General features: G+C 39.1%; 2 long non-coding RNA genes across 3 annotated transcripts in view; one reads left to right on the top strand and one right to left on the bottom strand.

Moving 5' to 3' along the window:
- The window catches only part of LOC132006609 (uncharacterized), a 28,122-nt gene extending 9,488 nt beyond the window's left edge, over positions 1-18,634 (bottom strand). Inside the window, exons 1-2 of the long non-coding RNA XR_009401155.1 lie at positions 18,523-18,634; positions 17,561-17,701 (exon numbers count right to left, since the gene is read on the bottom strand). This is a non-coding gene — a long non-coding RNA (uncharacterized LOC132006609). The remainder of the gene's footprint in view (positions 1-17,560; positions 17,702-18,522) is intronic.
- Positions 18,635-21,035: 2,401 nt separating this feature from the next.
- On the top strand, positions 21,036-23,860 carry LOC132006503 (uncharacterized). Of its 2 annotated transcripts, XR_009401118.1 has the most exons (4): positions 21,036-21,121; positions 21,278-21,402; positions 23,065-23,261; positions 23,564-23,860. It is a non-coding gene; the product is annotated as an uncharacterized LOC132006503 (long non-coding RNA). The 2 variants fall into 2 exon arrangements; XR_009401117.1 differs by having other exon boundaries at positions 23,065-23,860.
- Positions 23,861-26,497: the final 2,637 nt, after the last annotated feature.

Here is a 26,497-nt window from a genome sequence, read left to right as displayed (position 1 = left end):
TGTATTTAAATACCATTTTAATATTTTGAAACTCAGCATCTCCATTTTAAAAATACAGTAAGTCTAATTGCTAGCCTCATCAGGGTCTTACCTGGTTGATTAAACCTTACTGAAAGGTCTAGTGGGGGATTTTCAAGCTGCTCGGTTGTCTAATAAGCTTGTATTAAGTGATTCCCCTCACTCGCAATACAAGCAATTCAGACACGTAAGGGACCTAGTTAGGGGAGAGTATTAAAAAGTGTCTGGTGCGATTCTTAATTAAAAGAAAAAAAATCTGTGATACAGTGAAAATAGAAATAATTTGTTTAAAAGACTGCTACTCTTACTTCACTCCAAAAACCAATGATGTATGCATGAAATTTGAATATTTTTATGCCTAGGCATTTTATTAATTTTCAAATAAATATAAATTACTCTGTGAAATATAGCTCTTTACTTAATCAGGGGGAACCTAAACCCTGACAAAATTGAGTGAAGGAAGGAAAACTGTGAAACTTTTTCTTTCTTCATCTACGATGGCATTGGAACAATTTTTTTAAAAAAATGAAGAACACCATACAATGTAGCTATCCATAGCAATATATTCCAAAATCTTAAAACCCTTTAATAGGAAATTCTTTCTTATAGAATCAAATTATATTATGCCAAATTAAATACATTTAAATTAGGACGCCTGGGTGGCTCAGTGGGTTAAGGGTCTGCCTTCGGCTCGGGTCATGATCTCAGGGTCCTGGGATCGAGCCCTGCATTGGGCTTGCTGCTCAGTGGGGAGCCTGCTTGCCACCTCTCTCTGCTGCCTGTGATCTCTCTCTCTCTCTGTCAAATAAATAAATACAATCTTTTTAAAAATAAATAAATAAATTTAAATTGATTCGTGATTTCTCACATGGATTATCCCAATATACCCCTCACTCCGTGCCCATCTAAATCCTACACATCCTAACAAAGTCAGATTAAATCTCATTTCTTTCTAAATAGGTTGTTTCATGTGTCCCAAACCCACTGACTGTATGCCCTGAAGTGACACTCAATGATGAGCCCGAACCTCAGTTCAGTAATCGTGGCTTCATACCGTTCTATTACTGTCTTACTTTCCAGAATAGATTACAAATTCCTGGAAGCCTTTCCTTGATCATCTATTCACAGGTAAACTATTTCCAATTGATTTATTCCTTTCAACATCACTATGACATTCTTATGAAACCTCTGAAATCCTCTGCATTCCTCTTACGTTTGACTCTAATACCATTCTCAGAAATGCTTCTCTCTCTACTGACTGTAATTTCACACATTTCCAGAATAGGAGCAGACATGAGCGTCCAATTAAGCTTCTGAATTCCATCCCATCTTCGCTTGCACAGGTATTTAGCCGTTTCTCCCGTATCAGTTTTCTCGGGGTTTATCCATTTGTCTGCTTGCTTGTGTGCCTGATGCGCTTGTTTTGCCTTCCCAAGAGTATCCGCTCTTGGTAAGTCTCACTTATTCCCTTCGTGGTTCCAGTTCCAATTATCCGGGGTCCTTTTGTAATCATTCTATTCACTAAAATTCATCTCTCACAGAGTAGCCAAGGGCAGAGTTCAAACTGGTCAACCCAATAAAACACAAAGGACCAGGATCAGAGTAAGGCATATTTAATTCTAAAGGAATTCAAGGGAAATATTAGCAAAGATCTATAATCTGCCATTGTGGAAGGTGATTATTGCAGGGTGCTGAAATTGCCCTGCGAATTATCAGCCACACCTGAGCCCTGCCCCCTCTGACTGGCAAAATGAGGGCTCAGGCATGGACAGATTGCCGCCCGCATCTCTGCAAACAGTAGGATCTGGCCAAGCTCAAGATCTCTGTTCCCCTGACCCTGTTAACTTACAGGAACTGAGTATGGTCTGGATTCCCTAAGCTTCTCTCTGAATACCATCATCCCCTCCACTCCTCACTTCAAGCTTCCCCTGAAAATCAGGTTTCCCTCCGGGTCTCTTTAGGAAGGTCTTACGTGAGTCTTATTTTGGGAATGTGATGCTGCAAATGGGGAGATAAAGATCTTTTTGACCATCATTAGGGGATCCAGTGTTGCACCCAAGACCACCACCGCCACCACCATTAGCACCATCTGTGCCCAACCACCTGCTATTTGAAGGGTTAAGTAGCCACAGGGGAGAGCTGGCGCAGAGGCATCGGAAAGGCTTTGCTGTCATCTCTCTTCCGTGTCCTCCTATACAAATTTTACTTTGAAAAACGAAAGATAATTTATCCCCGTCTTTAAACTTCCCTGCCACCAAACACCTATCAGACCTGGAGCAGTTCACGTAAGATTTAGCCAATCTGTCGGTTTTAATTCTTCTTGCCAGTCTCTTCCTCGTTTTTATCCATTTCACTTTATATTTTTATCGATTTTTTTTTTTTATCATTCAGTTTTGGTTTTTGTATTTGCTCCACGGCACGTGGCCCACGAGTTTGTTAAACTTCTTCGTCAAATACCCAATACTGGGCTTCTTGATGGGCTAAAATTACTTTGACCAGAATGACAGTAAGGGTGGGCTAGCATTCCATTTATTCAATGTCGGTTATATGGCCAGTCGTCAAAGCCACAGGGGCCACCGGGAATCACCCCATCTACAAAGGACGTTCCAGCCCGGCACTCCCCTCTGACCCACAGACAAGTCATTCCAGGTACACAGCTCAATGGCAAACACACACTGCGGGCGGGGTGATGACCGCAAAACCATCTGCCAGAACAAACTGAGAGGATCTCAGGGAATGTCCTAGAAAAGGTGGTATTTCAATTGAGCCTCAATCAATGAGAGCAAAACAGGACAGGTTAGGTATTTCAGGAATAGAGGAATGGGTAAACAGAAGTTGAGTAGTGGTAAGCACCCGTTTTGTATGACTGACGAATGCGCCTCAAAATTCTGATGCTTTTGCCGAACTGTTTTTATTTCTTTAAATATTTTAATTTTTTTGTTTATTTGAGAGAGAGCACAAGCAGGAGCAGGGTGGGAGAGGGGCAGAGGGAAAGGGAGAAGCAGGCTCCCCACTGAGCAGAGAGCCCGATGTGGGGCTCCACCCCAGGACCCTGAGATCATGACCTGAGCCGAAGGCAGGTGCTTAATCGACTGAGCCACCCAGGCGGCCCTGAACTGTTTTTATCTACCATTGTATTTCAGCAAAAGAATACCTCCCCCAAAAGAAATGGTTAAACGAGGAGGGTTCTCCTGCTGATTTAGTACATCCTAAGTCAATAAAATTACTGTCTGGAGGCTGGCTGGTCTGGGATGGCCTCATCCACATTCTGGAGGCAGCGAGTGTGCCTCCGTTCTCACAGGGTCTCCACCCGCCAGCCGGCCCCGACAGCCGGGCCTGCTGACCACGGGACACATGAGAGCAGCTAGGCAGAGATCACATAGGTTCAAATCGGAACTGCACACCTGATCTTCCTAAAGTAGCTATCCTACAGCGTTACAATAAATTCCCTTTTTTCCTCTTAAAAAAATTATCAGTTATGAGACAGATAAGTAAATTGGTAAAACAAACAAACAAACTTTAAGAAACCTGTGTTAACTCTGGAAACATTCTCTGCTTAGCACTTAGTTTATAGTATTATCAGTGAACACATCCAAAATCATTTTAAAGATAAATTATGTTTTGTCTAAAACCCGGTACCTCCTCGAATCACTTGTCCTACAAAGTGAACCAAGGCCCCATGCTTGTTTCTTTCTCCTTGTAAGAGACAACTCGCCTGAATTTGATTTGTATGTCGATGAAACATTCAACATGCTAATTTACTGGTTAATATTCCCCTTTGGCACGTACCAGCAAAGGATAATTGGCAGTAATGTGATTTCAACTTACTTGAATTTGTAGCTGTTAATTGAACCTTCACTTTTAGTAACTCTGCATCACAGCGTAGAAAGAAACCGCATTCACGTAAGATGCTCCCAAAACTCCCTCTGTACAGAGAACATCAGGACAGGAAACTTTCTGTGTCCTCCCCCACATCTGGAATCCAGGGAATCAACTCTAAATAACCTCTAGCATTATCTTCTAATCTCATGATTTGATGATTATGGAATGGGCTACTTATCTATTTATCTCTCAAAGAAAGGCGAGCATAGCTCGGGCGAGGAGGAGTCATTAATCCAAGGAGGGGACTTTGAACTAATTTCAGTGAGGGATGAAGATAGTCAAGAGGTGATTTTAAATTGTAATGATGAAGAAAGCAATCAGCTGATGCAGATTTTAGAAGTTGTACCAGGAACAATAATGAGAAAAGAGGATACTTAATCACATTCACAAAAGAATTATAGGAATACATAATTAAAGCAATGATAATGAGTAATAAAACTCTTGGCGAGACATCTTTCAAATATCACTAAAAGTAGAGTAAGAAGCAAAAAAAGACATTGTCTTTTGTGTTAGTGACAGAGATTCTGCATGAGGTTCAAGCAGGCAATTATTAAAGTGAGAAAATCTTAGGGCTCCATGTCAACAGCCGTTGGGTATGTGGGAAGGGGTTGAACAAATTTGTAGGGTGTGCACTGTACGAGACAAAAAGAAAAACAAACCCAAGGAGATAATTGAGTACTTTATTTTTTAAAAAATTTATTTATTTAAGAGAGAGAGAGAGCGCGTGCAAGCAGGAGAGGCAGAGGGAGAGAGACAGAGACTCTCACGCAGATTGACATCGGGATCCCACCACCCTGAGATCATGATCCGAGCAGAAACCAGGAGTCGGATCCTCAACTGACGGTGTCATTCCGGTGCCCCAATTTAGTATCTTAATATATTCTAATAATAGAGGAGAAGCGACAGGATTTTATACATGAAACAGGAAAAATTACAGGAAGATCAACCGTCTTTCAAAACTACAAATGTTAGCACAGAGAAACAACACAAAAAATCTCATGAATTAGAAGGGTTAGGGGAGCTCGTAAGTGGGTAAAGATCATTCCATTCAAAAAGAAATGAGGACAAATTAATAACAAGGTTTATAAACATCGAGAGAGCAAGTGTAATGGAGTAATATATATAATAAATAGCAAAATGCAGGGTAGTTAGAATTATAAATACAGCACTGTAAGACAGAGCACATTATCTCACACACACACACACATGTATTTATATATGTATAGATCAGTAAGCAAATTTATTCCATCATTCCTGATGACCTATATATGTGTGGGGGGGTGAATTTTGAATACTTTTTAAAATCAGTTTTAATATCTTGTTGGTTCTCTCATTAATCAATATGTCAAATATTTTTGTTTTCTCTTTACATTTGTGTGATAACAATACATCTCTAAACTATCTTAACTTATCCTTTAAATATCTATAATACATATATAAATGTACAAAGTAACAACATGCAAGAGAAACGCCATTCTCGTATGTATGACTACAGATGCACGCATGTAGGAAATATGTGAAGTACGTGATAGGTACATACAATAAATATTGCACATCTAAATGAGAATTAAAACTCAGAGTGCACACCAGTTGCCACAAACTGTTTTAAATGCTTTGGATATATTAACTCATTTAATCCTTGCAGTTACCCTATAAAGTGGGTATAAGGTAGGGCCCACTACGGCTCCATTTTACAAATGGGGAAACGGAAACGCAGTAACGAACATGCTCGTGCAAACAGAAGGTGTCAACGCTAAGACTGTGCCCGGGACACGCGGCTTCAGGGGCTGACGCTAACCCTCACGATCCACTACCGCTCTCCATTGCTTGTGCCTAAGCTGACAAAACTGCCTTCAAAGGAATTGGACAAACATTAAGTAAATAAGATAGAAAACCTATCCCAGACTTGACGTTGTATTTTCCTTCCTCTTCCCAAAGGGAGTAAGAGGGACACAGACCTCCCATAAATTCCCACACTGATGGCAAATCAAGTGTGAACAGGGGCTTACCAGGCGAAGGACCGCTTAGTCAAGCTGCAGGCTTTCAAGTAATCCAGACGTGATGGAGTCTACCCTAGAGCTCTCCGAAACTACTGATTCAATCTCAGCGCCGTTACCTACTACACTTAAAGACTCACCGAGGAACGATTAGATCCCAGCTGTCTGAGCCAATGCAAACATATCACCCACTTTACAAAAATAAATAAATGAATAATGATATCTTCAGGAATTATCAATGAGTAAGCCCAAGGAAAGATCTGGAAAGGTTCTACAGCAGTAAATGAGGGAATCAATGGCCAAGACCGCTATAGCAATTACAGGCTAACGAGGAGGGATGAAGACAGATGTATCAAAATAGCTAACAGCTCCCCAACGGGCTAGCTTCCTCCTCCTTTGAAGCAAAAACGGAGTCTGCAAACTGTGGTGTTAAGTAGGACAGGTGGAGCAAATATGGCTGAAATGTTCCACTCTACTGATGTTCTCAACATTTTCATATACCAGGGTCCCTGACCAATGCCATCCATATATACACATATATATGTATGTGTGTGTATATATATATGTTTTTTTCACCTTCCTGTTTATATTTGTACACCAACATAACGAGCCCTGAATGTAAGCAACCTAGAAGTGGCCCGACCTGCCAGTGCAGGCTAGCATTACTCTTGTCCGCACTCAGCAAGGCCCTCGTGAAGCAATACCTAACTGGGGACAGAGGCAGAAAATGGATATAACAAGCTCCAGCTCTAGGGCCTTCCATGTGACCCCACCCCTCATCCAACGTGTGCCTCTATATCTCCCCAAACAATGGAAAAATTTGCCCTTTATTTCAAGTGGAGCTCTTCTGTTGTCAATTTTTTCTGTACCAACCAGGTTTTTTTGTTCAGTTTCCTTCCCAGCTCCTACCTGCCCAAAGACTTTGGTTCCACCCCACTGATTCTTACAGAAACGCAGCACCCCCTTGTTGAACAACGTGTTACATTTGTGCAGCAACCAAAGCTGCTCGGTTCTAAAGAGAAAGCCTGTTAGGAACATCTCTTTCTACAATCCATCCAGGCTGGTCGGAGGCTGTGGGAGCATAGCAATGACACCGCTGATATCATTGTGCCTAAAGCAAATGATTAAAAGCCCATCAATAAGAATTGGGAAAAACTGAGAATCAGAGGTTCCTTTTTTCCCCTGTTCTGAGAGTTCAGTTTTACTGATTCTTTTTTGATGTGCTGAAACTTTTTTGAATGTGTTCTTCTGCTTCCATCGTCTATAAAATAAAATGCTTTCATCAAGACTTATTAATTCATGTCTCCTTAACAGTATTACATTTCCAAATTATCTATGCACTGCTATACATTATCTTTAATTTTTATTATTTACACTTGCCTGGATTTTATTTTGGGAAAGGCAACAAATGAATGGAGTCAGTCTAAACACCTTACTAATCCAGAGTCATTTCTCTTTTCAAGTCCATATCCTTAAATCAGATGATAACTACCCAAGGCTATCAAAAAACACAACCAAAATTTATGATTGTAAGTGGTTTACCTATATTGATTCAGTCAAAACTCAAAAGGTAGTTAAGATTATAGCCCTATATTAAAGATAAAAATCCTGAAGCCTAGAGATTTTAAGCAAATTGCCCAAGGTTACTCAAGTGGTAACTGACAGAGGCAGAATTCAAATCCAAGTTCCGACAGCTCTGCATCCATGAAGGTATGAATTCTTTAAGAGAGACAAATCTCTTCTTAAAGGAATTTATCAATTGAGTGGTTATACACGGAACATGTAGAAACATGATGGTCATTTTTTCAATAACAGCACTTTTAAAACATGCAAAGTGATCTTTTTTAATGGTCCAAAAACCTAATAATAAAGTATGTCTCAGTAAGGAAATTTCTGTAGCTGGTAAGCTGATTTGTCCATTCATCTATTCAACATTACTTATTGAGTGATTACCATGTGAAAGTCCCTCAGAAGGAACACAGAAGCCTACAGACCAGTAGGGAACAAAACCAAACAAACAAGAGAGCACAGAGGGGAACAGCTCTAAGAACAGATGTACACGATGTTCCCCATGCAGGGGAGAGAGACATGAACTTGCTGGGCGCAGGGGTAGGAGGTCAAGGCAGGTCTTAGTGAAAGATGATATATAAAATGCATAATAAAAGGCAAACTGGAATGCCAATAGAATTCAAAAGAAAAAAGAGTAGGATGTAAAGGAATGCATTTAAGGAAATGCTAAGTCCCTATAACATGGAAAAATAATGTGCTTAGGAACCTGAAATTAGTGACATGCAAGTATGTAATTTTCTTCTGTCTTATTTCTGTGCTGGTAAAAGAATAAAAAGCTTCTATCCAAACCGTACGGTGTGGTTGTGAAAAGTGCTGGTTCCTCAGGGACTCTTAAATCTACTGCTTTAGAATCTCTTGTAAAGACACCCAGAAACCTGCCCATTGAACGAGCTCCAGGCATGGCCTTATGCATGAGGAACGCCATGCATAATGACCACCATTTACGCCAGAACGTTGTCAGAGATGTGACCAGACTCTACGTCAATCGTCTCTGTTCTGTGGAACGGCGTCTCAGATTTAGGGTAACGCTGCCTCCACATTGGCCCTGGGGACCAAGTTAGTGTCAAGGGACACATGCCTATTTTGAGCAAATTGGTCTGCTGGGTGGAACTTGTAATGCTTATTATTTGTGATTCTAATTGGAAAACATCTATAGAAAAGGAAACAATAAATCTAACACTAACAGTTAATAATATATTGTTCTTTATGATAATTATTAGATAATACAGGCACTAGAGGCTTAAGGCTTCTCTTCCATTGTGAGAATAAAATCTCACATTGGATATCATGGGTTACACGGGCTATTATTAAACACACAGGAAGTTCCTAGGTTTTGCCCTATTATTCAGCTTAATTTTTATTTTATTATTTTTTTATTTTTTTAAAGATTTATTTATTTATTTATTTGACAGAGAGAAATCACAAGTAGATGGAGAGGCAGGCAGAGAGAGAGAGAGGGAAGCAGGCTCCCTGCTGAGCAGAGAGCCCGATGCGGGACTCGATCCCAGGACCCCGAGATCATGACCTGAGCTGAAGGCAGCGGCTCAACCCACTGAGCCACTCAGGTGCCCCTCAGCTTAATTTTTAACTAGTGATCAGACACCAGCCTGGAATAAGTTTGTTGAGAAAGCAGAAAAACAAATCAAATTGAATATTTGATAAGAATGATTGCATGCTAAAATTTTTATTTTCTTTTAGGATCAATATGGTGCAACAGAGTTCAAGTAAAAGAGAATTATAGCGAAGTATTTTTGATGTCTTCAAAAATAATCATACTTGGATTAAAGTTAAGATAGATGTTCCGAAATACAGTACCATGTGAGAAAATACAGAGTCAAGAAAGGGAATAGTCCATGTTATCACGATGTTCTTAGTAAAAGTGTTCACCTAGTCCCCATAATGCAAAGGGTTTGTGTTAAGAGGCAGAGCAGCAGTGGTGTTCTAGAATGTTCTAGAGTGGCTCAGAACAAAGTATGTGGGGATTTTGAAAACCCTTGATCATCAAAACAGGGAGGAGTATTCACTCACAGAAAATCATGGCTTTGTGGTTTTGGGGTTTTTTTTGGGGGGGGGGGGGTGCAGTTGTTTGTTTGGTTGGTTTGGTTTGGTTTTGCTTTGCTCTTAAACAGCCAGTTCTCAGGACACCAGAGGCACAAGACTTAGCTTCAATCTGTTCTCTGCAATCACAATCTGTGTGACTCAGGTAACCTCTCTGAACTGCATGTTCTTTTCCCAAGTAGGGATAAAGCTACTGGCTTTTATACAGAATTGATTTTATATAAACTAATGTTTGGTTAAAGCACGTAAGCATTGCAAAATGGCTTCTAGTACGTCATGCTGGCCTTGTCAGCTGGGCCCCTTGTATTTAATTTTTTATTTATATTTTATTAATATATTTATTGTATTTTCATATCCTGCTGTTTGAAATTTCCAGGTCCTTTATCAAGAACTTTTCAGAGGAAAAGCTAATTCCTTCAAAGGACTGTTTTGAATGTCAAGCATCTGATCCAATTATAAAATAAGACATTCTGAAGAAAAATTCATTCAAAGAGGAAAGTTTCAAAAAAGGCAACAATTTTTTTTAAAGCTTGCCTGCAAACAAGCCGAGAAAATTATTTTATTTATTTTTTGCAGGTCCCATCTTTTTTTTTTAAGTTTTTACTGAAATTCTAGTTAGTGAACATATAGCGTAATACTAGTTTCAGCTGTACAATTTAGTATATAAGTGATGTAAATGATTTTAAAATGTTTTAGTTACAAAAGGAACCAAACGTGAATGCTTACTTTTTTTTTTTTTAAAGATTTTATTTATTTATTTGACAGAGAGAGATCACAAGCAGGCAGAGAGGCAGGCAGAGAGAGAGAGAGAGAGGGAAGCAGGCTCCCTGCTGAGCAGAGAGCCCGATGCGGGACTCGATCCCAGGACCTCGACATCATGACCCGAGGCGAAGGCAGTGGCCTAACCCACTGAGCCACCCAGGCGCCCCCGTGAATGCTTACTCTTTATTTCCCCTAAGAAAATACACCTTCTTTGCTTGGTAGTGCGATTCTAACACCAAGCTGTCCTGTTATTTCATCGGTAGGTACATTCTTGAGAACATAAACTTGAGAGCAAATGACGGTGATGATGTTTTCAGAGGTTTGTGAGATGTACAAGGGGGGTCATCACAGCTCCGCGCTCGCGGACACACATGCATGACTAGATATCCAAAAACCGCATCTACAGTATCAAGAAGGAAACAAAGGTATCTCAAGAGAACCTCCTTTCAGGGCGCCTGGGTGGCTCAGTTGATTAAGCGACTGCCTTCGGCTCAGGTCATGATTCCAGAGTCGCTAGATCGAGTCCCACATCCGGCTCCCAGCTCCAAGGGGAGTCTGCTTCTCCCTCTGACCTTCTCCCCTCTCATGCGCTCTCACTCTCTCTCTCTCTCAAATAAATAAAATCTTAAAAAAAAAAAAATACCTCCTTTCACACTAAAAAGTCAAGCAGCAGCCCTTTCCAATAGAACTTTCTGTGAGGACAGAAAGGTTTGAGACCCCTGGTCTTCCACGGAGCAGCCGGCAGCCCACTGAAAGCTGCTGAGCTCTGGAAATGTGACCAGTCAAAATGAAGAAATTAACTTTTTTTTTTTAATTAAAATTCACTTCAATTTAAACCTAAAATCTACATGTGGATAGTGGCTACCAAAACAAAAGTACAGAATAGACATTTTGAATATGCTCTTCCTCAGGGGTGTGTGTGTGTGTGTGTGTGTGTGTGTGTGTGTGTAGAGAGATATTTGTGAGGACAAAATAGTGGAAGTGGTAACTGTAGCGTTTATATAACAGCCTACAAACTTTACATCTCTTCCTCATTTTAAGGGTGTGAGAATCATGAGTCACGTCTCTTGAAGTGCCTTATTTCATGTCCTGTTATGTTGCAAAGCTATGACAAGATATTACCTTTCAGGCTTAACAAGTAGCTTAATAGATGTTGTACTTGTCGTAGAATGAATTGCCTGAGGTAAACAGATAGTAAACAAATAGTATAATATGTATTTTCTCAACAAATATTAAATAATATTTGTGTTCCCAAAACATTGTTGGGTGGAATGATTGAAGGAGCCAGTAACTTTTAATAAATCATTTTTAGACTCCGCCATTTATAATTCGCTTTCCTTTTATGTGATAAGGAGAAATTATTTCTTCTCCCGCCTCTATTACTCTTTTCTCTCCTTCATGTTTTCATAACAGATACCATATTTACAATGAAAATGAATGAAGTTTTTCACATAATTTTTAGTCTAAAGATTCAAAATTTTACTCTTTAAACTGGCGGTACCACCAGTAAAAGTAAGTAACTTTTAAGTTGATTTCTTTCATACTTACAACTATGTTGGCTTTACACTAAATGATGTGTACCAAGATACAAGATACCTAAATGAATGTATTCTTTTAAAATCCTTATATCTGGTTTTTTTTTTAAAGAACACTTTTTAAAAAAAAATCAAATGTCAATATGTCATTAATATTAAGAGAAATGAGGTTAGCACGGTTTAATATATGATGGGAGATTTTTCCTTGACATTTAACCCATCATATTAAAAGCTTCTTCAAAGGCAAGAAATATCAGCTTGTCACCTGGAGATCGAAATTGAGCTGCTCTGAGACAAACTGCTGTTTCTTCCCCATGATGAAATTCATAGAATGGACAAAAATGTCAGGATAAAAATAGGCCACCTTGGGTGGGGGGACCATCAGGAAAAGAAGGATCGTTATTGTTATAATTACAACTAAAAATCATTTAAAATCAGTTATTTTTCTCTTGTAGCACGTGAAAGACACCTAGCACCTGGATTTATATTATTAAATACTTAGCTGAGAATAAAATGCGATCAAACTATGTTTATGCTAGTCTGTGGATGTCACTTTGAATACAAGCTGAACCGTGGATAAGAAGGCATTTTAAAGAACAGCAAATATTTTAATTCATAATATACAAAGGACATACCACAGCTGGCATTTTGAAATTCTGGGATGATTAAAAAAAAAAAGATATATATCAATATTAAATCTTGCAAGATGTTGGAGGGCTGGATGCCAAATATGCACATTTTCTAAGGAAAATCTCTGATAATTCAAGAAGGACAGAACTGTAAATGAATCCACTCATAAGGATCAACAAGTTGCACTTTTCCTGCAATTTAAAAAGTATCTTGAACAAATGCCATGGAACAGAAGCACGGAGCTCAAGATGAAACCTCTCATTGCCCCCAAAGAAGGCTTAGCACAGTGAAATATCAGATTTTCCTGTATCTGGGACATGGAAGAACTCACGTTTATACAGATTTTGTTAAATGCCATTATTCGCCACTGACCACTCCATATTAGTTAACTGCTCAGGTTTTAATGTTACATATGGAGAAAATCTTGGCTACTTTCACGGATAGTTAATCCTGTAGATTATATGACACTGTTACCTCATGAGATTTTAATCCCTGTCAAATGGCTATGATCATCAGTCATATTCAGATTTTATTTAAGAACTGTAATATCCCCTTTCTATAAATCCTTTTCAATTATTTAGGGACGTGTTTTCTAGTCTCCCTTATCTTTATTCTCCATTGCTTTTCCAATCGATAGTTCTTCCAGTTAATCAATAATGCAGAGAAAGAAGTCCAAGTCAGATATGGGCCAAAAGCCAGTGTGACTTTAAAGTAAATAAATAACTATCAGAATGTGTGTATGCCTGGTTCATCAGATTGGCAAAATATCCTTTAATTTTGTAAGATTGAGATTTCACCAATAAAACAGGGAAGGAGGGGAGAGACAGCTAACTGGGTTAGTTGGGCTCACGCATAAAATCTGGTATACAAGGGATAACATCCAAACTGTGTTAGTCACCAAGCCCTCAGAAACAAAAAAAGTAAAGTGCAATTCTGTACAAATGACACCGAGACTTGGTATGTTTTACTCTCCCAAATACTGGCTGGTAGTAGAGGTACAGAATGTCAGACCTGTCAGTTTTCCAATTTACAATGACAGAAATGTGTTCTATATTCTTTGTGTGTTTGATGGCATTGTCAAGACCCATAAAGAAAAGACTTTTACGAAAGTTATCCATACCGCGATCAAAAAAGCAGAACTTTAAAAACCTAGCATGCCGAAAAATTTTTAGGAATAACACTGAACATTCTACTCAGCTTTGTATGGAGATTTCAAAAAAAAAAAAGATTTATTAAAGAATATGTCTGTACAATACACTGTCCTTATGTATTACACTATAATTTAACATGATGCTTGATTTTTACCACAGATTCAAATAACTAAATTAAACATTTGACACAAATCATGTTTTCACTTTTCCCAGTCAACATTAGGTTTTGAAAACTGGACATATTGTGAGTCAACCACAGCATGTGACCAACACATTTGCTTCTTTTCACTCATTATAGGAATTATAATAAAATACCTAAGTTACTCTACTTCTCTTCTTCCACAAAAATAATCAAGTATGACCCTACTTAGAAGTGAGGACTAGATTTTCTGGGGTGTAATAACAAATACTAGATTGTTAAAGAGTTAGATATAAGCATTCATAAATTCACTGCTATGAAATTCCTTCCAGAAGGGCTGTACCAGGCTATGTTGCCACAAGCGATGGAGGACACTATCATTCCTCCTCGTTCTTGTCAACCCTCGGTCGGATCTTTCTCCTGAGGTGAACCCCACAAGTGTAAAATAGTATTTCACTTTTGTTTTAGTATGCATTTGTCTGATTATTATAGAGGCTGGGTACCTTTCACATAATTAGCATAATTTTGTGCCTTTTTATAGTTTGCCAATTTGCTTCCTAATTTCTTCATCCTTTTTGGTTGCCTGGAATATAGTTTTAGTCTAGTTTCAATATTAAACCCTTTGCAAACCTCTTCACCCAATCTGTCATCCAAATGTTAATTCTTCCTGTGATACTGCTCACTGAACAAAACTTCTCAATGTTTATGTAGACAAATCCATACGCATTGTGCCTTTAGGGCTCTGTGAAGAACTTTCTCCTCACAGTTTTTATAGTTTTAGTAGTTACATTTCTCTCACTCATCAGTCTGGAGTTGACCACTGTGTGTGGTGTGAATGAGGAGTGGACGTGATTCCTCTACTGTGTAGTCTGTTTTCCCAAATAATGTCCAGTCCAGCCTTTCCCACTGGATGTGGGACCACTTTACCATTATCTAGTTACCAAACCAAGGGGTCTGTTTTGAACCCTATTTTGTTACATTAGTCTTTTTGCTATTTTCTACAATAACATTAATCATGCTTATTACTTAGACTTTGAAGCACAATATCTCTTAGGAGGTATTTTACTTCATTTTTTTTTAACCAACTGAGCTTTTCATAGATATTTATGTATGTATGCCCAATTCTTCAAAATTCATTTTTATGGGAAGCACCCTGAACTTACAAGTTATTGTAGAAAGTAAGCCTTTATATTATTAAAGACATACTATGTCTCTACATTTATTCACATCCGCTTTTATTTCCTTCACTACAATTTTAAAATTTCTATTATAAGGGTTTTGCAAATTCTTTCCCAGATAAATTTCTATGTCCTTTCAATTTTTGTCCCTTTAGTTTTAAAAATTTTAAACTTTTTAATTTTAATTATTTTGTCCAATAATTTTATATTACATTTTGAAAGAAGTCATTACTGATTTAGATGAATGCCTAAAAACTGAATGAGTTGACCTCATGTTCAGCAAACTTACTCAGATCTCTTATGAATTTATCATTTGTTAATTCTGCTGGGATTTCTCTGGAGATCATGTCTATGAAATGATAGAGTTTTATACTTTTTTATTATTTTTCTCAAAATGTGTCAAAATCTACATTTATAAGACTCTAAAGAATTATGCCTAATCTCTAGCAATTCATTGAACTATAGTAATGAAAAGTGGACACCCTTGATTTACTCCTGACCAAAGATAATGTTGAAAATTAATCTTTAAATATGACATTTACTATAATTATAGTATAAGCTTTTAACACATGAAGAGAATTTCCTTTTAATTTTCACAGCATTTTTTTTTTTTTTAAGTAGGCACCATGCCCAGTGTAGAACCCAAGGCAGGGCTCGAACTCATGACTCTGAAATCAACACCAGAACTGAGATCCAGACAAAGACGCTTAACTGACTGAGATACCCAAGCTCCCCCTCAGCATTTTTAAAACAGTTATCACGAATGGAAATAACTTTATAAATTATTTCAGTGTTTATATTGTTTGTTTCAGAGTTTTAAAAACATAATGAACTTGAAAAATTCTTATTCAGCATCTATTGCTATAGTTATGTGACTATTCCCAGTATATTAATGATCTGAATTACATTAGAAAATTCGGCCAAGTGTAACTATCCTTCCATTTTTATGATAAACTTTCTTTGATCACAAAGTGTTTTTAGATATGTGTTTGGATTTAGTAAGCCAGTACACGGTATGCCCAAATGGGATTATTTCCATGATAGATTCAGCTCAAACTCTAGGAAGACAGGTATCAGCCACTCCTGTAATCCACAGAGAACTAGCCAACTCCCCTCCAAGCAGCACTTGCACACAGTACCCTTAGCTTAGCACCCACCTCTGGCTCATCAAAAGGGTAGAGAACTGAGGCAATGTTAGAGAGCAAGGGGATGAGTGTTTAGGAGAAAACCATCAGTCTGTCTCTGAGTGACAATTTTCGCACTGGCAAGTAGCTGGGAGTATTTCAAGCTTCAAGGGGCCCTGGACTTTTAGAAAAACAATGACCTAGGCCTAATCAAGGTCTGTGAAGCAGACCAGAAAGAGAAACAGAGGTGAGTAGATATGGTAACACACTATGCAGACAGAGCAGGAGAAATTCTGGAAACCAACAGCTGGGGCAAGCCATGTGTATTTCTCACAAACCCTACAGGGGCTACACAGAGATAATATGTGCCCAGTGATTTTTTTTTTTTAAGATTTGTTTATTTACTTATTAGAGAGAGTGTGTGCACAGTAGTTAAGTGAGGGGCAGAGAGAGAAAGGGAGAGAGAATCCACAGCCAGACTCCCCGCTAAGTGTGAAGCCAGAGGCAGGGCTCTCCCTCGCAACCCAGAGATCATGACCCAAGCCAAGATCAAGGGTGCTGCTCAACCAACGGTGCCCCTGCCCCAGTGCCCCTTGCCTAAGAAACTTCAAATCCTTCCAAAGGACCAAGTGACCCCACCGAGGGTCACTTTGAAGAGATGAGGGAAGAGAACCTGACCTGCTTTGTGGGAAGTCACACTTCCCAACAGAGGCTTTCAAATTACTTGAAACTGCTCACATAAGACAATGAGTAAAGCACAGACATTGTTTGGGGTCAGAGAAAATTTAAAAAAGAAAATGTAAATCAATCCCGGGGGTGGGGGAATATCTGTTACAATATAGGTATGGGTATTAACATCTGACAACTTTTCTTTTGTGATCACTCCCAGTTGTTACCAGTAATAACTGTTACCAGTAACAATTTTTAGAGTGTAAAAGTCCTTTCCTACCTACGATCTGAGCATGAACCTCTCATCCAATTTGAAACTTTCTCATCCTTTCCTCTGCAGTCTCAAACCATTGCTAACCAACAACCAAGTTACTATATTCTCTCCCATGGACCAGGGAGCTCCTGGGAATACCTCAGTGATCTTCTGCGGATCCTGTCGGAGAAAAGAGCCTACTGCAGGGAACTCACACAGCCCCACCGAGCCCTGCTACAGGGGTCCACTCACATGGACTCTTCTGGAAGTAATGCTCAGGGGCTTTCTGACGGGGCTCCTTTCCAAACCTGAAAGCCCCAAGCGTCCAGCTCCCATCTGAGGGTGCTACGTCTGGCCCCTACACCAGGGAGCGTGCAGCCACCCACACCCCCCACTCCTGCCTTCCTTCCTCATGCTCTGCTTGCAACAGTAAGTCTACAGTGCAGAGAACATCTGTCAAGGGTCCTACGTGCTTTTCCAGAAGCTCTTCTCACTTGCGTTAAGGCAAAAATGTAACTTACTCCCTAAAATCTCTGTCCAAGGAAATTCCCATGAAACACTTCCTGTAACGAATGCTTAAGCCTCTTTTTCATACCTGGACGTAGGTGATAATCTCACGGTGTAGAAAGAGAGTTTCAGGCCACCTCCTTTGTGAGCAGCTCACATGTGGTCTAAAATAGCATTTTCGAATATACCAGCACTTGGCCTCTTCTTCATCTCTGTCTTGGTGCTTCCTCTAAAAGCGTAAGAACAAATATCATGTATCAAATGCCTTAGATGTTATTTTTAAAATTGAATTATATAAAATCCCTAAAGCATCCAGATTTAATTATCTTCCAAGCTCTTGCACAACGGAGTTTTAAATTCTTTGTATCCATTCTTTTCTGTAACAAATGTATATTAATTGCTTACTTTGAGCCAGGACTGTTCTAAGAACTGCAATTGTAGTAGGAAGTAAAGCAGAAAGGCTCTATCCTTGTGAACTTGCATCGTAAGGGAGGGAAAGACATATAAATAAATAAATGCTATACATCAGTGCTATGACAAAACTCTACAGCTAACTGCGTGGGTAAGGGACAGCATAAACTGTGGTTAGGAAAGGCGAAGGTGTTGATAATTAAGCAGAAGTTCTTTTTTTTTTTTTTTTTTTAAGAATGATTTATTTATTTGAGAGAGAGCATGCAAGCAAGAGGAGGGGCAGAGGGAGAAGGAGAAACAGACTTCCGGCTGAGCCCAGAGCCCAGAGTGGGGCTTGATTCCATGACCCTAGGACCATGACCTGAGCCAAAACCGAGAAAATCAGACACTTAACCAACTATGCCCCCCAGGGGTCCTAATTAAGCAGAAGTTCTAAAGAACTGATAGTGAGGCTTTCATACGCTATGGAGAAACAACCCAGGCAAATGCACAGCATGTGTTGTCCTGCTCAAGGAATAGCAGGAAGGCCGTTATCATTTTGAACATAAATGGTAAAGTTAAATGTAAAATTCTGGAGTCAAACTCTTTTTTCCCTCACCATCCCCTTTCTTCATGATAAAATGCACTTTTCAATCTTACCTGGAGGGCGAGATGGCATACACTCTTCTTGCCTTTTGTTGTCATTGTCATTCACGCATTTATTCGATGACGCTTTCCTAAAAATACTGCCTCCTTCCCAAATGTCCATCTCTAGAAAATTCTGAAACAACAGAGTAAATGAAAAAATTACCATTGGTGCAAGTAACCTCATTTAAGAATGAAGCTTTATGGGGCACCTGGGTGGCTCAGAGGGTTAAAGCCTCTGCCTTCGGCTCAGGTCATGATCCCAGGGTCCTGGGATCGAGCCCCGCATCGGGCTCTCTGCTTGGCGGGGAGCCTGCTTCCTCCTCTCTCTTTGCCTACTTGTGATCTCTCTCTGTCAAATAAATAAATAAAATCTTAAAAAAAAAAAATGAAGCTTTATTAGACTCATGCCAACCAAGTGGTCCAGGTACAAATGACAACATTTAAATAAAAGATAAACCATATAATTTTAATTGTTTCCAATTATTAGGTATTGAATTTCCTCTAGGCATGTCTATAAACATAATTGCTTAATTCAGCACTTTTAGTAAGTCTAATTTTAGTTGATGTGTTAGAACCTGAATTTCAAAGATTAAAAATTACTTTGGTCTTATCTGAACTCATAGTCATGTGGGGAGAAAAGGAAACAAAAAACTGCATAATAGAGATACAGGGAGGAAGTACAAAAAGTCTGGAGAAGGGTGCTAGGGTTGTAACAACGTAGTCCTAAAAGATGGCCTCAAAGTCTTTGACATTTCTTCCAGGAGGTCAGGTCTCTGTCTCTTCCCTTCACACCTGGTCAGGCCCCTGACTCCTTGGAGCTACCAATGAGGGAGGAAGGAGGAAATGTTGCTCTATGACTTTCAAGACCCCGTCCTAAAGGCATCCAGCTTCCCCGTGGCTGTCTTGGAATGCTAGCTGTCGGGGTGTTCCCTCCCAGAACACAGCCCTGGGAGCCAGCAACCTTGCTGGCAGAATCCTGAGTCTTGTGGAGCGAGCCCCGGTATAAGGGAGTGGTTGACAGTCCCCAGTGAGCCTACAGTCGGACCCGGAGCTGGAGAACCACCCCCGCCCCCACAGCCGGGTGGCTCCAGCCTCCAAAGGGCACGTCCCTTCCAGCCATTCAAGTCTTCCAAGGAGCAGCCGCAGACGTGGAGCAGAGATAATCATCCCCAAGGTGCCCCGTCCACTCCCTCCCACAGAACGTCAGGGCGCAAGGACATGACTGCCATCGATGACATGACTGCCACGTTCTGTCCTCAAGTGCGGGTGCTTTGTTATGCGGCAGGAGATAGATGGGACACATGATGGTCATCTATTTCAGAATTTCCAGATGGCCTTTATTGCAGATACTCCGTGACTTTCCCCCTCATGATCCTTCAGACTGTCAGACACTGGGCTAAAATCGTCTTTGGATAGGAGCTATCCATGCACCCCTGACTCTGCCTGGGAAAGAAGGGGAAGCTTCCCAGAGCAGATACCATGATTGGAAAAAATTGCCTGATCTATTTCATGGGTTCCCCGTGCCACTGTTCGAGGCCAACACGCAAATGCCTTTAATGTTCTGAAAAGCGCCTCAAAATCATCTTTCAATTGCATATTACTTGATCTTCAGTTTTGTGACCTGCCTGAACTTAGTACAAACTCCGTGTCACTCTAGAGGTAATTTTGTACGGCAGCCCCATCAGCTCGGTGACAGCGGATGATGGGAGAAAGAAGGCTGCCTTCTTTTGTCCCTACGAAGGACAAGGAGGAAGGGGTGAGGGAGACGCACGCAAGGTCTCCACTGCCTCTCCTCTATGACCACCGCCTGTGTCAGCTCCTCGACGTACAGGATCATTCAGGCTTGGCATCTGTAAAAACACTGGGCAGGTGTTGTTGTTTTTTTTCCTTTTTTGCAATCCTAATTTTTAAGAATCATTTAATTGGGCCCAGAGGCTGTGCTATGGGAGTACACAGAATTTAGGACAAATAAGGCGAATGAGTGCTTCGGGACGTTCCGTTGTTCGCGTTAAGCCTTTAGGAGGACAAGAGCTAACGGAGGACACTGGACCATTGTTAGGAAGCTGATGAGGAAGCACCAGCGCGATTTCAGCGAGAGAGAAGCAGCCACTCTCAGCTTACTGTCCATTTCCCACAATGAAAACCTGAGACGGAAGACAACGAACGCTGTATCCAGGCATCGTTCCTCCATTGTTTCTTCCTGCAGGTTTCATATTAATCCATTGCTGATAAATATACTGCACATATCCCTTTTCTTCTGAGTTTTTCCACTTGACTTTTTCTGTCCCCTACCTTCCGTCCTCTCGGCACCGAACGCTGAGCTACTACCTGGCCTGACGAATTTAAATCCCCTAAGACATCTCTTGCCACAGTATCACAACTAATTTTCTCCTTTCAATTAAAGGTCATAGTTTGTTTGAGAAGAGCAGAAAGTACCGCAAGCATATTGACATTGTGTAAATGAGAACTGAAATCAAGGGGTGGGTAGTTAATGAACAAAAGGTCATTGCTCAGTGTCTTAACTGCAGCATTTCGGCTCCAGATTAAATCCACTGAAGAGGTGATGGGCCAGAGGACAGCCAGCCAGCCGAGAGGGCAGTCACCCCACACGGTGGGTTCGCCAACCTTCTCTCCCTATTTTCTTCCCACGTATGTAGTTTGCTTCCGAGGACTTCCATGTCCGGCTAAGGGAACAAAAAGCGTATTTCCCCCTCGTACAGGGATCTATCGTTATTTTATAACATATGTGCCCGGTTATACCATTCAGCACGACAACCTGTGTAAGGAAGATGCACTTGGTTTCTTATGGGCTGAGGACAAGTCTGTAAAGACAAAGGTCACCCTGAAGAACAGAGTAGAAATTACACCTACTGATTCAAAGACTGCATGCATGTAAGTGTTCCAATAATTAATGCAGATCTAACTATGCTTTATAGTTTGCTTACTACTAACACAGAATGACAAACACTTCTGTAGGAGGAAAAGTTTGAAAAGTAAATTGCTGGAATATGTATTTTACCTTACATAAATATGTTTTAGGGAGACTCGTGCTTTAAAAATGTTTTGCAAAGCTGGTATAGTTACGTGCGTGTCTCCCAGAAAGAAGACGTGAAATACATTTTGTTGTTATTTTAAATTTCAGTGTTAAATTTTCACTACAATGTAACTTGAGGGTTTGCTAATAGCTTACAGATTGAGGGTTGCAGAAAAAAAAGAGACACTGGTAGGTAGACTAAAAATTCATTACAATATTACCTCATATGGTAATTATATATAGAAATCTTATTTTAATATAAGTTTTATGCTCTAACCCCTTATTATATTTGATTGTCGACTGTCAGTTATAAATCATTACTATCACTCGAGTAATCAATTAACAAATTTTGGTTTTGGTGAGAGATGAATCATTTGTCTGAGGTTCCTATTTTAAATAGCCTGAATTGCGTGTTTTAAATATATGTTTATATAGCCATTCATCTAAAAAAAAGATGGAATACTATTTCTATGATCCACCAATAAAGATGCTAACAGACAATGTTTGTGTAAGCACACACCATAGAAAGCAGCAAACAATGCAAAAAGAGAGTAATTTTGCTTTCCACATTCACCTTATTTCTAGGGATAGTTTTCCTTACCTATAAAAATTTAAGTTTAAATTAATATGTCTACATCGCCACAGTGCTATCGTTAATGGTTAATCATTTGTGTAAATATTCTTTGTTTAAAAGTTAGAGGTAGTTTGTATTTAGTAACTAACAAATTCAGTCTTATTAACGATGCCAGCTTTGGAATTCTAGACGTATATAACACATAAACTCTGTCCCAAAAAACCTTTATCATTTACTTCAGGAGGCAAATCTAACACACATGAAATGATTCAAGACATCATAAAATTAGGACAAAGGTGTGTTATTTCAGCTGCAAAAGCTATAAAAGTTCACAGGCAAAGAGATCACGGAAGCTAGAATAATTGGAAGCTTTTATGGGGGAAACGGTCCCATCTGACAATTCCGGGTACTGAATGCTTTCAGCTAACCACCTCCTGGTAACTGCGCCCCTAAACTTTTTACTATAAAAATATAACCACATTTGGAAATGGAAACGAGGGAAATTATTCTTGCTAAATTTAGGAAGTGCTCCCTGACAAAAACTTGATTTTCTATGAAAAATGTGATTTCACTTACAAGTTTTTAGAACATGCAATTCACAGAATATAGGAGAAGCAGTAATCAATGAAACACTAATGAACAAACTTTTTGTGGTGTGAAGACCAAATAAAATAACCTGAATCTTACTTGTTAGGTTTACACTCCCAGGTTTAGGAAGTAAATTATTCTGGGGAAGAGATTATCCCTGGAAAAATGAAAAAGAATGCCAAGTCAGAAAATTGCACACTGGCTAAGGAGTAATAAAAGGTTCCCTCAGCAGAATTCAAAATTTTAGTATGGGCCAGCAGTTCCATAATATGACTCTGAAAACTTAATTGGGAGAAGGTATAGAAAATAATTCACTGCATGATCACAGAGAGCAAACATTCAAAATATTAATTTATAGATGGCCATAATGGAAATCCAATCCCCTAAGATCTTCACAGCATAAGAGTAAATGAAGAACATATCAAAATGGACTTCCTGCCCACCTTCAAGATTCCCAGTCGAGACATCTTCCATTGAAGGAGAGAGATCCGGATGGATAATGAGGTCAATTAAATGCAAAAGTTATCATGATCCACACTGACAGAGGCTAACCAGGTAAATGTACAACAGCTCAAAAGAGAAAAAGAGAGAATCTCATGGATGATTGCCAAGCGGATGGCCAGTGCCGAACGCAGAGGTCAGGGTTAAAAGGGAAATTTTCCTTAGGTGATTCTCCACCCCAACATGAGAAGAGCTATTATGCTAAAGCAGCAGAGTACGTGGGGTATAAATATGAAATGGGTCATGAAAAAAAAAATGAAACAGCATGAGGAAACCCTAGTTATGCCCACTCTAGAAGTAAAGTTGTATTTTTAAAAAGCACACTTATTAATATGAGTATTAATCATCACTTATAGATAATGCACTTGAAGAAAAAAAAGAAGGAAAAAAATTTTACGGAGCCAAATATATTGAGATAATCAGTAAGGAGTACAAAACGTTCAGATATTCTTCAAGCCTTTTAAGAGGGAATATAAGACAACACGTCATACAGAATTATACAGCAGGGGCACCCGGGAGGCCCTGTGGCTCAGTCAGTTAACCACTGCCTTTGGCTCAGGTCATGATCCTGGGGTCCTGGGATCCAGCCCCACATCAGACTCTCTGCTCAGCGGAGAGTCTGCTTCTCCCTCTCCCTCTTCCCCTTCCCCCCAGCTCATGCTCTCTCTCTCTCAAACAAATAAAATCTTTAAAAAAAAAAAAATCCAATTCTATTTTCTTTGTTATTTCCCAACACGATCTCAGTAACAATAGCTGAGTAAACTTAGCAGTCATGAATAAATAAGAATCAGATTAAAACTGGAAAGGATAAATCCAGTGAACAATTCCTGATTTCCTACACTGTGAGCCATTAACAAATTTAAATAAATGAAGGAGGAAAATGTACACATAAGTTCAATAAATTACTTAACTGATAATGTACTTGAAACATGACTATTTGGCTTTAATTGAGTATAAATGTGTATTTTCCACATGAAAAGCTTGTCAAGGAAAATATCAAAATTAAGTATACTTCTAAAACCAATAGCAAATATATGTCTTCATTAATAAAATAGGGCTTTTGTTTTGTTTAGCTTTTACTTTTATTTTGGCAGACTTAACACGGCAAAGGAAATGACCGGTTTCCAGGTCTTAACTGTGGCCGGCAATGGAGATGCCCACGGATCCAAGTTTGGAAGTGAAGAGTTAATATCATTTTTCTTCCTCATTTACCCACAGGAAAGGACAGAAAAGCAAAATATCAAAGGAGCACTGGGAATGACTTCACTAATCGTGAGGACCCTTTGGGCAATAGAGCCTCAGAAGTATACTTTAGTCAAAAAGACCGTTAGACTGTAACTTTATTAACCCACTACACAGAACAGAGCAATGGGTACCAAGAGGGTTTCTTTGAACACAAAGCAACAAGAGCACATTCTCCAAATAGAAGACAGGTGGCTTGTTATCCATTACCCAACTGCTTTAGCTCCAAAGGGAAAAAAATAATAATCTCTATGGTTTCCTGTGTTCACATTTGAATAAGGCATACATAGCCATCAAACTTACTATGTGTTTTTTTAAAGCCATGGATAGGTATTTCTTTCATATCTAAAATTTATCCAAATACAAAGCACATTTAGAAAGGAATGTTAACTTTTTGATGTGAAGTAAGTCACAACTGTCATGGAATTTATATGTATTCTTCTATCAAGAAAATTTTCAGTGCAATTTTCCAAAAAATGTTATTTGAGCACATTTTTCATAACTTCAAGTCATGTTGTTACAAATGATAGACTAAAAATCAGGTGTCCTATTGACTCAAAAGACAAAGACTAAGACACGTATTAGAGAGTTAATTATTTTTTCTAATGTGTTTACCCTGAGCTGGGATGGCTTCCCACTTCTCCAATGTATCTACCATGACCTTGAATATCTCCCAAATTCCCTTAAATTTCTACTCCTAACACTGTTGGTTTCACTTATACCCCAGGTGTGTCTATACTGACTTGTGATTTCTCCCTAACTTCCCAGGTTTACCAACCATCATATAGAATGTCTCTCTCATTCCCAGGAGTTTCTAAACTATCCTAGGATATCAGCCTAATTTCACAGCCTGTACACACTAAACTGTACATGAAGTGTCTAAATCCTCAGTTTTTCTACACTGACCAGTGTTGGATCTGTAATTGCCCAGTTCAATCACTATCTTTGGATATCTCCTCAATCTCCAAGCGGCATCTTTTCTGGTCTAGGATGTCTCTCTAACTCACCAGGTTCCATCCTGATCTTGAACATCTCCTTAATTCCCCATCAAGTTCTAAATTAAACAGGAATGGCTCCTTCATCTTCAGGTGTACCCACCTTGACATTGTATGTGTACATAATCCCCCTGATACGTCTACACTGACCTGGCATGTCTTCCAAATCCCCAGATAGTTTTACAATGACTTGGTAATGTTGAGTTCATTTAACTCACATGATTTTAGAAAATATAATTTAAGCCAGAAAAAAAATGCAACATTAGAAACATTAGAAAAATCTTAGATGTACATTTCTTCATAAAATATTGATGTATTTTCTGTACAGAAGAAAATATTTCAATAATAAGAATTCACAGAAGAATTGAACTGATTAAATTTACAAATATAACAAAATCTGAGGATCTCAAAATGAGTACGTTTAATGTCTGGGTCTCCTAAAAACATAACATGTGCTAGTCAAAATGCATACTTTGCTAAAAGGAATTAATTTGTTCTAATTGTTCAAGAAAAGTTACCATTTTTACTGTCAAAGCAGGGTAATGTTAATGTTGGCTAATACAGCATCTCAAAATCTTCTCATGACAGAAAGAGATGCTAAATACAAAAAGGAACTCAGTCTGTGTACTGACAGGGGCGTGGGGGGGTGCTCTCACCAGAATAAATACTTTGGCTACTGCCAAATTATATATTGCAAATAATTATTCATTTCTTTAAAAGAACAGCAAAGGAAGTAGCACTTCAATATTTTTTTGAATAATTCACATCACTTTGTAAGAAAAGGAATCATATCCTCAGGGAAATTTCCAAATAAGGATTAAACTCAGAAACAGATTGCCTCAAAACAGAGATCACCAACTGTACTTGCAAATGAGGCATCCAGGCAGCATTTTTTAACATCTCTATTTTAATTACTAGGTAAATTGTACTTATTTGTAATTGTGAAAACCAACACTCGGAAAGTTATTTTTAAAGACTGTACTGCACAGGGGAATCATGATTGTTACCATGTAACTCAAATCTTCCCATATGCGAGCAACATCTAGGAATGAA

Source organism: Mustela nigripes, chromosome 18 (genome assembly GCF_022355385.1).
Source record: "Mustela nigripes isolate SB6536 chromosome 18, MUSNIG.SB6536, whole genome shotgun sequence".
NCBI classification, from domain to species: Eukaryota; Metazoa; Chordata; class Mammalia; order Carnivora; family Mustelidae; genus Mustela; species Mustela nigripes.
Note: the sequence above shows the minus strand (reverse complement) of the source record. Positions and strands in the feature narration are given on the sequence as shown.